Here is a 14,343-nt window from a genome sequence, read left to right on the forward strand (position 1 = left end):
AATCAATAGACGACAAGTGCTGGAGAGAATTGTGGAGAAAAAGGACACCTGTGCACTGCTGGTGGGAATGTAGACTGGTGCAGCCACTATGGAAGACAGTATGGAGTTTCCTCAAAAAACTGGAAATGGAACTCCCATTTGACCCTGTGATCCCACTTCTAGGAATTTATCCCAAGAAACCAGAAACACCAATCAGAAAGGATATATGCACCCATATGTTCATAGCAGCACAATTCACCATAGCTAAGATCTGGAAACAGCCTAAATGCCCATCAGTAGATGAATGGATTAGAAAACTGTGGTACATCTACACGATGGAATACTATGCTGCTGTAAAAAAGAAGGAACTCTTACCATTTGCAACGGCATGGATGGAGCTGGAGAGCATTATGCTAAGTGAAAAAAGCCAGTCAATGAAGGAAAAATACCACATGATCTCATTCATGGATAATAGAGACCATTATAAACTTTTGAACAATAATAGATACAGAGGCAGAGCTGCCTCACACAGATTGTCAAACTGCAGCGGGAAGGCCGGGGAGGGTTGGGGGGGCAGGAGGGAGGGGGTTAAGAGATCAACTGAAGGGCTTGTATGCATGCATATGAGCATAACCAATGGACATAAGACACTGGGGGGTAGGGGAAGCCGGGGTATTGTCAAGGGCGGGGGGAAAAAAAAGGACACATATGTAATACCCTTTGTAATGCTTTAAGCAATAATAAAAAAAAAAAAAAAAAAGAAAGGTTCAGCCCCAGCCGGTTTGGCTCAGTGGATAGAGCGTCAGCCTGAAGACTGAAGGGTTCCAGGTTCGATTCCAACCAAGGGCACATGCCCAGGTTGTGGGCTCGATCCCCAGTAGGGGGTGTGCAGGAGGCAGCGGATCAATGATTCTCTCTCATCATTGATGTTTCTATCTCTCTCTCCCTCTCCCTCCCTCTCTGGAATCAATAAAGAAATATATTAAAAAAAAGAAAGGTTCAGATGTCTATCACTGATGTGGAACAACTTGGAAAATTTTTAAAAATATATATTTTTATTGATTTCAGAGAGGAAGGGAAAGGAAGAGAAAAATAGAAATATCAATGATGAGAGAGAATCATTGATCGGCTGTCTCCTGCACACCCCATACTGGGGATCAAGCCGCAACCCAGGCACGTGCCCTTGACTGGAATCGAACCCGGGACCCTTCAGTCTGCAGGCCAATGCTCTATCCACTGAGCTAAACCGGCCAGGGCTTGGCAAATACTTTAAGTGAAAAGCACCATCGTGCAGCAGGACACATGGGGTCAGCTTAGTAAGGAGAAACAGCATGTCTGGTTACAAATGGTAGGATAAATAGCAATTCTTCTTTTTTCCTGGAAGCAAAAACAATAAACTGTGGAAACGAATCGCTCCTGAGTTGGAGAGCTGCGTGTGGGGATGGGGGAGGGGCTTTACCACTCCCCTCTGCAGTTCTCACAGCCGATGACACATTCGTTTTTAGAAAGCCGACATGAGGAGACAGCAGGACACTGTTCATTTTCTGTCGACTTCTTCGCATTACGGAACAGCACTGTACTTTCAAAGAAACTCACATGACCCCCAACACACCCACGTGTCCTGCTCAGTTAACCAGGGTGGTGTTTTTTTTGCAGTCCTCGAAAGTATTTCTTGCCATTTCTGAATAAATATTTGCCCTTTTTTATAAAGCATCTTTGTTTTGGAAGGTGTGTCCCCGTGGAGGCTGGTTCAACATTTTGGTACGGGCATGTCCGTGCTTGAAAAGCTCTACCAGAAATTTCTCCAAAGCACATGCCTTGTCACGCTCAGCTCAAGTGATGCTCCGGCCCGGCCGCCTGGAGAAGCTCCAGCCCTGCCTGACCCTGCGCTCCATAAAAGCAGTGAAACGCCAATCCCGGGCATGACCCTGTGCCTTGGGGCACGGGCTGGGCCTCCCTGACTTTGATATTCAGGCTAAGCAAGGTGAACAGTGTCCATAATCTCAGTAACGGGCTCCCTGGTTTCCCTCAGTGGCTAGAGCGTCAGCCTGCGAACTGAGGAGTCCCAAGTTCGATTCCCAGTCAGGGCACATGCCCGGGTTGTGGGCTTCATCCCCAGTAGGGGGCATGTGGGAGGCAGCCCATCAACGATTCTCTCTCATCATTGATGTTTCTATGTCTCACACCCTTGGTCAGGTAGCTCAGTTGGAGCCTTGTCCCATACACCAAAGGTTGCGGGTTCGATCCCCAGTCAGGGAGTACATCTAGGTTGTGGGTTCGCTCCCTTACCCTTCCTCTCTGAAATCAATAAAAAAAATAAAAATCATCTTCGTAACTTAACCCCAAAATGAAAACCCCGCACCACCTCTTGGTTGAGCTCTTGGAGATTAACTTTTGAGTGTGAGAGAAGCTGTTGAAAAATTTTTACTGTTAAGAGTAGCCAGGAGCCGTAGCCGGTTTGGCTCAGTGGATAGAGCGTCGGCCTGCGGTCTCAAGGGTCCCAGGTTCGATTCCGGTCAAAGGCATGTACCTTGGTTGCGGGAACATCCCCAGTGGGGGGTGTGCAGGAGGCGGCTGATCAATGTTTCTCTCTCATCGATGTTTCTAACTCTCTATCTCTCTCCCTTCCTCTCTGTAAAAAAATCAATAAAATATATATATTTTTTTTTAAAAAAAAGAGTAACCAGGAAACTGAAACAGAAGTGTATCGTGTAGAGAGGTCAAGCGTAAGCCCTATTAGACCATAAAATGCATTATAAATGTATACAGGGTGGGGCAAAAGTAGGTTTACAGTACCGAACAGTTCATTGTATAATTATTTATTAATTATTGTATTATTTTGCATATGAACAACTATAAACCTACTTTTGCCCCACCCTGTATATGCTTAACCGTTTGGGCTCCCTGACTACCCCAAGATTTTCGGTTTCCATGAAGGCAGTGTTATGAGTCAGCGGGACCAAGTGGTCAAACCTCACCCTGGACAGCGAGGGGCTAAAAGCTGGACGCCTCTGCTCCTTCCACTGAAATAAATTCCAGGTGGGTCAGCAATTCCAATGCACACCACGCAGCCATCAAATGCAACACGTTCTGGGTGAGTTCATATCTGCTCTTGGACGTGGAGGAAATGTTTTTCTAAGCAGAAAAAACTCAGAAGCTATGAGGGGCAGTTTGAGTCATTTGAATTTTAAAGCTTGTATGTGACCAAAGAAACATTTAAAAAGTTTAAAAACTGCCAAACGGTGAATGCATATATTTGAAATCATTCCACTGATCTATTCCCATTTTTTCTCTATTTCCAAAACCTTTCACTTATTGTATTTTTCTTATTTTAATGTTTCTTAAATGTGTTGGTCTCTTTTTTGTTGTTGTTAACCCATTGATTTTTAGAGAGAGTGGAAGGGAGGGAGGAAAAGAGAGAGAGAGAGAGAGAGAGAGAGAGAGAGAGAGAGAGAGAGATGTAAAAAGCCACATTTCCTCCTGCATGTGCCCGGACCAGGGACGGGATCGAACCTGCAACCTAGGTATGTGCCCTTGACCAGGAATTGAACCCGAGACCCTTCGGTACTCAGGCCAACATTCTAACCACTGAGCTCACCGGCCAGGGCTCACTTTATTTTCAACAATGCCCCGGTGTGTGTGACTTGGTTATCGTTTTTAAACAGCTGCCTGTTCTAATCTGGTTTTACAGGCCCAGAATAATTCAGAGTGGGGCAGTGGGGGACGTGAAAAAATATCTGAATGGAAATGTGACTCCTTCGTCATGTCTCACCACATGAGAAAGCTCAAGAGAAATGCCCAGAACCTGGCAGCATGGAACCATCTAGAATAGCAAACCCTGGTGTTCAACCCCGTTACACAGCCGTTTGTTGTCACACAGCTCCGGTCACCAAGGCCGCGTTAAGCCTTGACAGATGCTCTGTCATTTCTTGGAGCCCAGGAATGTGAGCAGCGGCAGCTGCGGGGTTGGCCAGTCTCACACGCACGGACGTGCCTGGGCCGGCTATTCGGACAGGGCTGTAAGTGTCGCCTTAGGCAGTGACAGATCGACAAGAGCCGTCAGCCCTGCAGGGAAAGGGGCGAGGAAAGAGGGGTCATTGTGGCTGCGAACAGCGCCGTGGTCTTGGCTTCTAACACGGTTTATTTTTAGGTGGCTGTGGTTGGTTTTATTTAATCAGGTTCCATATAAAAACGAGAAATGACCTGTAATCCCATGGCCAAAATAGCCCCTGAGGGCATTTTCAAAGAAGGGCCGCACAGTGTTAGACATTCAAACAGGGCAGAACTGAAAATAGCAAATGCCACCCACTCCCTTCTCCTCTACCTGCCTCCACGGCCAGCGACCAGGACGGCTTCTCATTTTTGCTTCCAAAAGAGAAAAGATGCTGCTGTTTACATCAGCACGTAGTCTCTATATGTACGCATGTGCGTGTCTATGTGTGCACATATATATGCATGTGTGTTCATTTATGTATATATGTGGGCAGTCATGTACGCATGTATATACGTGCATGTATGTGTATATATGCATATATGTTCACTTATGTATATATGCGGACAGTCATGTACACATGTATATACCTGCATGTATATGTGCATTTATGCATATATATGCATATATGTTCACTTATGTATATATGCGGACAGTCATATACACATGTGTATATGTGCATACATGTATGTGTGTGAAGTATGTACATATTTTGTACATGTGTGCATATGATTGTGTATATATGTGTGTGTATGGATAGATGTGTGTGTGGCAGGAGCAGAAGCAGCAGGTCCCCTTAAGACCTAACCTCGGAAGTTATACGACGGCACCGTCAGTGCCTTACAAGTTGGTAATAGATGGAGTGTTGGCTGTAAACGAGACACATAGATCAAGTGCCCACATAAAACAGAAGCAAAAGGGAGTCAGTGATGAGAACAGGTCACCAAAGGGGGCTCATGACTGAATTCTCTGCGTTGAGGTCCAAAATACAAAACAACATTCCCTATTTCTCTTTTATTCTTCGTAATCCGGATCAAAGATGACTTATCATGGATGTTATGGTTGATCTTGGAGTATTTTTCCCAAATTTTGAAGTAGCAAACTTGACATTCTGCTTTTAATTTCTAATCATCTTCCTTCCTTCCTTCCTTCCTTCCTTCCTTCCTTCCTTCCTTCCTTCCTTCTTTCCTTCCTCCCTCCCTCCCTCCCTCCCTCCCTCCCTCCCTCCCTCCCTCCCTCCTTCCCTTCCTTTCTTTTTTGTTAATCCTCACCCGGGGTTATTATTCCACTGAGTGTTTTAGAGAGAGTGGAAGGGAGGGAGACACACAGAGAGAAGCATCAATGTGAGAAATAAACATCGATTGGTTGCCTCCCGCACGTGCCACGACCCTGGCCAGGAATTGAGTCTGCAACTGAGGTACTTGCCCTTGACCGGAACCAAACCTGAGACCCTTCAGTCCGAGGTCCGATGCTCTATCCACTGAGCCAAACCAGCCAGGGCTCTAATTATTTGTCTTGAATAGCTCGTGGCTTAAATGCAGTGAAATGCCTAAATATTAAATACAGTTCTTTCTTTTAAATACAGTTCTTAATGGTTATTCTATGTGATGTTATAAATGTCAGCACACACTCAATTCTAAGAGATTAGAATCATAATAAATCACAATAAAATCTAATCTCTATTATTTGTTCTTTTATTATTTAAAAAAACCTAATTTCAGCTTTGTTGGCTCAAAAGTGTATAATGCCCTTCTTAATATCAATATTAATTATCTAATATTTGCATCTACATCAATCAACCATTCTCACAATAATCTTATTATTTCAGCATTTTACTCTTGAAATATAAATTCTTCTTCTCTATGTCAACTGGAAAACATTTCAACATATAAAGAACTAAGGAGATTTTTGCTCCTAGGTTCAGCAAGAATACAGTTATAAACTGGACATGTGCATGGGAGATGGAAATGATCTGCCTGGTCCCCACCACTGAGGGATTAGGCAGATGGTTACCTAGGCAACCACAGCATCTCTAACGCCACTGGTTCAGGGAGGCAGAGATGGCTGCCTGGCTGTCTAATCACTGAACCCAAAAGCTGAGGCCAAACTTCCACATATTTCTGAAATAGACCTTCCTTTCTGCCGCAAATCCCCCTTGTTTCCTACCCTTTTCCCTTGGTGTCTTGTCTCGGAGCTCTGTCCCTGTTCCTGTGCAGAAATCTCATTTTATTAATTTCCAATTCTGGAAAGTATTGTGAAAGGGAAGGAAGTGACTTTCTTTGTCGCTTCCTCTTTCGCCGTGATTGGAATTCAGATGCGATGGCTGGAGCTCCCGCAGCCATCTTGGGCCATGAGGTGGAAGGCGCCGACAGAAAACAGCAGAGCCGCAGGTTCAAGGGAGCCCGAGTCCCTCAGGACTGTGCAGCCATTAGCAGCCCTGAGCTGCCGGCCTTGAGAGCTTTCTCTCTCTCTCTCTCTCTCTCTCTCTCTCTCTCTCTCTCTCTCCTGTTATATACTAAGAATTCATATTTTTCATGTGAGCAGTGTACTAAATGCACTTTCTCACCATGTTCAAGGACTATTATAATTTCCAAAAGAAACACCAAAAGGCATGAGTGGGCTGTGGGAGAATTTACCAAATATCTCCCTTCTGTATCCTTTTTTCCTATATTGAACCGAAACTAGTATTTAATAAACCTTTTGCTTATGTATCTTGGAAGCCAGTTTTCCTTCAGCTTAGACACATGACCTAAGACCCTGAAATTAATTGAACGCTGAGGATCACAACTGTCACCCGCACCCCTGGCTTCCTTCCACCTGATACTCGTCAGAGCCCTGACTGTGTCCCTCGACTGTTATGACTGTTGACTCAAAATCGTGACTGTCCAATAACCTCATGGGACTGCACCTTGGAAAACTGGTGGTCGGAGGCCGAGGCCGCCTGCGGTCCTTGGATGGCGGCCCTCTCTTGCACCAGGCCCACCTCTGCTGCTACAGTCACATCCCCGCGCTCCGCCCCCCTGCCTTCCTCTTTTCTTCCTGAGGACCCTGGTGAGGGCACGGGCGCACCTGGATCATCTATTCTAGGCCAGACCCCCCGCCCCTTCCGCCCCCCCCCAGCTCAAGGTCCTGAACTTGAGCCCATCTTTGAAGTTCCCTTTGCCACGCGAGGCCGCCATCCCAGGGATCACAGGTTCGGAGGATTAGTACCTGCGGGTCTTCCGGGTCGTTACTCAGCCTTTCCCCGTTGCTAAGGTCACATCAGCAAATAACCCACAGCGCTGAGATTCAAACCCAGTCCCAGCCTCGGGAGCCTCCAGCCTATATCCCTCACCTCCCCCGACGCGGGGAGGGGCCGCCACGGACCTTGCTTTCCGTGTTGTTCACAGGAATTCCCTGCGCTGCCTCCCAGGCCATCCAGGTCCTGGGCGCTGCTTCCCTCCAGCCCCAGGGCGCGCACGGTCCCCACGCCCCCTCCCTGCACCCCCATTCCCCCACCCTCCGCCCCTGGGCTCCGGTTCCTGGGACGGAACTCTGCCCTTCGGATCTGGGCCAGCGAACACCCCTCCTTTCAGGCCCTTCCCTCCCCCTCGGCCCGGGACCCGCTGGGTTCCCAGAGCCTGGCCGCCAGGGCTCCAGGTGGGGTGGAAGGCCAGCCCGCGCCAGATGCGCCAGATGCGGGCTCCGCGCGCGCAGGATAGCAGATGCGCTGCGGTCTCCCTCCTCCTCTTGGAAACGACATTCCCGCCGCAGCGCAGGGACGAACTCGGACAGCCTCCTGGATTCACGGAAACCCAGTCCCGGGAGCCGCAGGTGCACAACCCCCCTGTTTTTCCAGTAAGTTTTCCTCTCCCAGGCGGCGGCTCCTGGCTGCTCTCCTCAAACCGCGAGCGCCCGCACCCAGCCCGAGCCCCTCACCGCTGGGCTGGAGCCGTCTCTCTTTATTAAGAACAGAGGACGGTGAGCACCGGCGAGTACCGAGGGGAGCGTTCAGAGTGTGGGTTCTGCAGCCGCTGCCCAGTTTAAGAGGCCTTGCTCTTTTTTTTTTTTTTTTAAGATTTTAAAATTGATTTTTAGACAGAGAGGAAGGGAGAGGGAGAGGGAGATAGAAACATGGATGAGAGAGAAACTCGAACCAGCTGCCTCCTGCACGCTCCCCACCCGGATTGAGCCGGAAACCCTGACATGTGCCCTGACGGGGAATACAACCCGCAGCCCTTGGGTGCAAGGAGGGTGCTCAACCAACTGAGCCACACTGGCCAGGGCAGGAGTCCTTGCTCTTTCCAGCTGTGTGACCCTGAGGAAGGCGCCTCCCTCTCTGTGCCTCAGTTTCCAAATCTGTCAGGTGGAGATGATAACAGCAATGGTGCCTGTTAGACATGAGCAGAGGCAGGACGATGGGCCAGGTACAGAGACTCCCAGGGCAGAAAGCCCCGGTTGCCTAGCAACTGGGAAAACAAGAACCTTGCCCCCAGGGTAACCGGTCCTCCCCCAGCACATCCAGCGGATTGGGCCCCTGACCTTTCCTCCCTGGAGATAACATCTGGGCCTCAGTTGTATTTCAGCTTCAGGCCCAGAAAAGCAGCAACACCAGGCAAGTGACACAGGGCTGCCTCAGGACCAGCTGCATTGACTGATGACCCCCCCCCTGACCTGGAGCTGAGACCGTGACCCGTGACCCGGAAGGAGCTCACCTGGAAAGGGATGAATGCTCTATTCCAGTGGTTCTCAGCCTTGGCTGCACATGAGAATCACCTGGGAATCTTTTTAAAACCCTGATTTCTGGGGCCTCATCCTCCAGAAATTCTGTTTCTTTGTTACTAATGTTGTGGCCCCACCCCATCACAAAGAAACAGAATTTTCAGAGGATGAGGCCCAGAAATCAGGATTTTAAAAAGATTCCCAGGTCATTCTAATGTGCAGCCAAGGTTGAGAACCACTGCCCTAAAAGATCTATTGATGCTCTAACCCTCAACATGTGACATTCTTTGGAAATGGGGTCATTGCAGATGTAACTAGTTGTGATGAGGTCATACCGGAGTAGGGTGGGCCCTAAATCCGTGACTGGTGACCTTATAAGAGGACCATGTGGTGAGAGAGAAGGGAAAAGCCATGTGAAGACAGAGGCAGGGATTGGACTTATGCGGCCACAGGCCCAGGAGCACCAGGGAAGTACCAGAAGCTGGAAGAGGCAAGGGAGGACCCCCCTGCAGGTCCCCGGGGCCAACGGCCCCATTGATGCTTTGATTTCAGACTTCTGGCCTCTAGATCTGTGGGAGAAGAAATGTATGGTTTTTATAAAAACATTTTTAGTTATTTATTTACTTTCAGAGAGGGAGGAAGGGGGAGAGAGAGAGAGAGAGAGAGAGAGAGAGAGATACATCGATCAGTTGCCTCCCGAACATGCCCCAACTGTGGATCGAACCCACAACGTAGGTATGTGCCCTGACTGGGAATCGAACCTGCAACCCTCTGGTGCACCAGATGATGCTCCAACCAACTAAGCCACCCTGTGCCAGGGCATGCATTTCTGTTGGTTTAAACCACCCAGTTATGGCACTTTGATATGGGAGCCCCAGGAGACCAATGCACCCTCCCCCATCTTCTCTCTCTCTCTCTCTCTCTCTCTATATATATATATATATATATCCTATATAATAAGAGAGGAATATGCTAATTATCTGTGATGCTGTGATGTCACGACCAATCTACAAGTGGTGGAGAGCTACAGGAAGGCGGGGCATCGAGCTATGAGCAGCAGAGAGCTACCAGCGGCAATGGGTGGGTGGCCAGCTGAGGCAAGCAGCAGCGAGCTACTACTGATTTGTGCGCAGTGCTACTAGTATATATAGACACCTGGTGGTGCTCAGGCTGGTCCATAGTCCTAGTCGTGTCCTTCGGAGCCGCTGTGTTTTTCCGGGATTCAATGCAGAATCGTGAGTGTCACTCAGTCGGCACAACGTTCCCCCTCCTTCACTCTGCAGCTCTCCCCGTCTGTCCTTGGTATATATGATACAATCTTTCAGGAGGACCATTAGTCAGAGCGGTTCTGTGTGGAGGCTCTGGACCTGGCTGCCTGGGTTTGAGTTTTGGGTTCCCTCTGGTGAGGCTGATAGGGAAAATGAGACATTTTCAGGGGCTAGCAATCTGCATCTGTGCCAGTAACCTAATGCACATTCTTGTTAGCCTATAGCAGTGAAGGCGAACCTTTTGAGCTCGGCGTGTCAGCATTTTGAAAAACCCTAACTTAACTCTGGTGCCGTGTCACATACAGAAATTTTTTGATCTTTGCAACCACAGTAAAACAAAGACTTATATTTTTGATATTTATTTTATATATTTAAATGCCATTTAACAAAGAAAAATCAACCAAAAAAATGAGTTCGCCTGTCACCTCTGACACGCGTGTCATAGGTTCACCATCACTGGCCTATAGTCTAGTGTCACTGCTCCTTCTTTAATTATCTGGTTCTGCAAGACCTGTTTACCTAAGTACTAGAGGCCACAAACCATGAACAACACACAACCCCAGACGGAGTTATCAGTGCTGGCGCCAGGCCAGGCCTTGAGATGTGGTCTCACTGCCCCCATCCCAGCACATGGGGCTTTTTGCAAAGCCCGTGAAAGGTCCGGAAATATGACCCATATTTGGGGGACAAAGAAACCAAAGGGGTTTAAAGGGAGAGCTTCCTCCATATTGGTTTGCTCAGGATTTGGAGAGAAACAGACTCTGCTGAGTCCCTGTACCGGTACCTGTGGAAGGTCTGGAAATAAGTGGGGTTTCCCTGTGCCCCCAGTACTCCTGCGTATTTTTTGGTCGCCTGGTAAATTCTGAAACAAGGCCAGGTGGGATCAGTCCCTCAGGGCCCCCAAAGCCCCTTTTGCAGTCCTCTCTTTAAACCAGTGGTTCTCAACCTTCCTAATGCCGCGACCCTTTAATACAGTTCCTCATGTTGTGGTGACCCCCAACCATAACAATATTTTTGTTGCTACTTCATCACTGTAATTTTGCTACTGTTATGAATCGTCATGTAAATATCTGATATGCAGGATGTATTTTCATTGTTACAAACTGAACATAATTAAAGCATAGTGATTAATCACAAAAACAATATGATTATATATATGTGTTTTCTGATGGTCTTAGGCGACCTCTGTGAAAGGGTCGTTTGACCCCCAAAGGGGTCGTGACCCACAGGTTGAGAACCCCTGCAAACGTTAGCAAAACATGTCCCAATTAGCATATTCTACAGTCTACACCCTGTACCGAGGATCAGAACACATCTTCGTGGTAACTACGGGGCTTCTCTCCCTGACTGTAACCAGGCCGGCCGAGCCTGTCACAGCCCCGGAGCCGAGCTCCTACAAGCAGGGCCTGCTTCACTCACTCAGGTACGCCCAGCACGTCCCCTCCCGGGGCCTTGAACAAGGCACGTCTCAGTCCATCCTGGTGGGTCACATAAAGGAACCGTCTGTCCTCTGCTTCTCAGTTAGGAATGCGCACAAGCCCAGGGATGTGCAATGGAGCCCCGGGGACTCATAAACCCATGGCAACTTTTTAAAACATTCACCACCACGCTGAGCCACAGAATTTTTTCCTTGTGATGAAAACTTTTTGAGATTTACTCTCTTAGCAACCTTCAAACACGCAGTGCGGCAGCGGTAACTACAGTCACTGTGCTGTGCATCCCCGGGGCTCATTCACCTTGAACCTGCAAGTTTGTACCTTTAACCACCTTCCCCCATTCCCCCCCCCCCCTCACTCCTGCTCCTGGCAACCACCACTCTGTACTCTGTATCTATGAGGTTTTTAAAAATATATATTTTATTGATTTTTTTTTTACAGAGAGGAAGGGAGAGGGATAGAGAGTTAGAAACATCAGTGAGAGAGAAACATCCATCAGCTGCCTCCTGCACACCCCTGACTGGGGACATTCCTGCAACCAGGGTACATGCCCTTGACCAGAATCGAACCCAGGACCCTTAAGTCTGAAGGCTGACGCTCTATCCACTGAGCCAAACCGGTAAGGGCTTGTAAGTTCTTTATAAATTTTGGATATTAAGCCCTTATTAGATGTATCGTTGGCGAATATGTTCTTCCATTCAGTGGGTCGTCTTTTCATTTTGTTGATGGTTTCCTTTGCTGTGCAAAAACTTTTTAGTTTGATGTAGTCACATTTGTTTATTTTTTCTTTTGTTTCCCTTGCCCGAGGCGATATATATATATAAATATCGCTACTAGAAATGTCCGAGATTTTACTGCCTATGTGTGTGTTTTTCTGGGATTTTTATGTTAACCACTTTCTTGACTAGGGAGCTAGAAGGCACTGATTGGCTTAGGCCCAGGTTACCTGGTGACCATTCTGAGCCAATCACTGTGGCAAAGGGGCGGGTTAATTAATTTAAACCATTCACCGCTGGAGCTAGGAGTTTGGACTCTGTCAGTCCAACCCACAATTTATGGCTTTGATTACTGGGGTAGAGGGCGGAGGAGAGGACGTTGTGAAGGTGATCACAAATGCAGGATGTTTCTTTTTTATTAAAATTTTTTTTTTTGAAACAAGAGAGTTGCAAGTATGGTGCCAAGAACTTTTCCTCTGAATCCATTTTGAGAGAAAATTGCCAATCTGGTGCGTCCCCCTGAATACTGTCCCTGGGTGTCAGCATAGTGGGTGTGTCCCACAGAAAAGGGCATCCCAAGGCAAAGACCCTTTTTGTTCCTTTGGAGTCATAAATTTTTATACGAGACAACGCAAAAACCCACGTTCCTCCACCAAACTCTCTGTCGGCCCACTTACTTACATCTACATGGACACATGTGTTATGCCCAGAGTTCGGGGTCCCCAATAATCCACCACCAGGGAGCCTTTTCCGATGCAAAAGCAAAGGGTCTTTTATTCAAGCCCGGGACTTGGTCCCCACCCCCCTGCCTCCATTACTGGATGCAAGAGAGAGCCCCGAGTTCCAAGAGAACAAAGAATTTATAGGGCTTGGGCTTGGGGTTGGGGGGTGGGGACACACCCTGACCACTGATTTGGTCGATTCCGGTTGGTTGAGTGAGGGCCGGGGGCTAGTGATGCAAGGGCAGCATGCAGCTAGGGTCTGGTTACACAAAGACAGGGGGGTGGCTAGCATACTCTTGGCCTTGGGCTAGTTTCCCCCACTTTCCCATTGGCCGAGATAAGGGCAGGCTGAGTAACTGATACATTCTGCGGCTTTTTCTTGGAAGAGGGGTTAAGGACACAGCTATCAGTCCTGTTCTGTCCTTTCACATGGATGCTTATTTTATTGGAAGCGTTATGATCTGTTACTCCCAATGGGAAAATAAAAACAGTTTACTGATTTTTAGGGAGAGAGGAAGGGAGAGAAACACCCACCTGAGAATGGAACATCCATCAGTTGCCTCCTGCAGGACCCCAGGCCCGCAATCCAGGCATCTGCCCTGACTGGGAATCAAGCAGGCAACCCTTTGGTACAAGGGAGGATGCCCAACCCACTGAGCCACACCGGCCAGGGCTGTAAACAACCCCCAGTGTTAACGTTGATGCTCTGAGTGTCCCAGATTTGTTCAGCAGGAGCCCTTCAAGACAGCCCTGGGTTTTCCATCTGTTCTCACCATCCTTTGAGCATTTCCTTACTTTCTGACCCAAGAAGATGTTCCGGGATCATTTGTATCTTCCCTGCCCCCCCTCCCCCCGGAACCAGCCATTTCCCCAAAGGGTCAAGGGGGAGGGTACTTGGGAAAGCTGGGGGCTGACCCCTCACCTCTGAATGACCCCCTCAGACTCCGATTTCAATGCGGCTGGGCCTGGCCAATGGCAGAGGCGATGCTCTCGTGGTCGCCATGGAGACCGCTGGGCCGCGGAGAGGAAGGAGGCGGTGACGTCATTGCGGGAGCAAGTGCCGCGGCCGCAGCCTCCTCTTAGCCCGGCCACCGGGCACCGAGGGCAGCTCTGGGCCAGCGGCACCGAACCACCGAACCGGCCGCTCTGCCTGCCAGGCCTCCACCCCCAGCACCCGGGTGGCAGCAGCCGGCGAGATCCGCAGCCCCAAGTCCGCTGAGACCTTCGGAGGCACCGCCAAGCAAGGGGAAGCGACATCTTCAGAGCCTCCCCGTGCGGCCTCGCCCAGGAGCCACGAGCCGGCTGCCAGGCACCCTCCCGGGCTTCACTCTGCGCGCAGGACCCGGGGCAGCCTCGACAGGTGGACAGATCAGGCCGCGCGCCCCTCTCTCCCGCAGAGCCTTAGGGAAGGGAGGGACTGTGGCATCCTGGATACCCCCGCGGAGTCCCGAGGCAGCGCGGGGGCGCGCCAGCGGGCTTACTGCTGCCTCCTAGAGCTGGGCAGATGCTGTTCGGGGTGAAGGACAGTGG

The sequence above is a fragment of the Myotis lucifugus genome, unplaced genomic scaffold (assembly GCF_000147115.1).
Source record: "Myotis lucifugus unplaced genomic scaffold, Myoluc2.0 scaffold_2344, whole genome shotgun sequence".
In the NCBI taxonomy this organism is placed as follows: Eukaryota; Metazoa; Chordata; class Mammalia; order Chiroptera; family Vespertilionidae; genus Myotis; species Myotis lucifugus.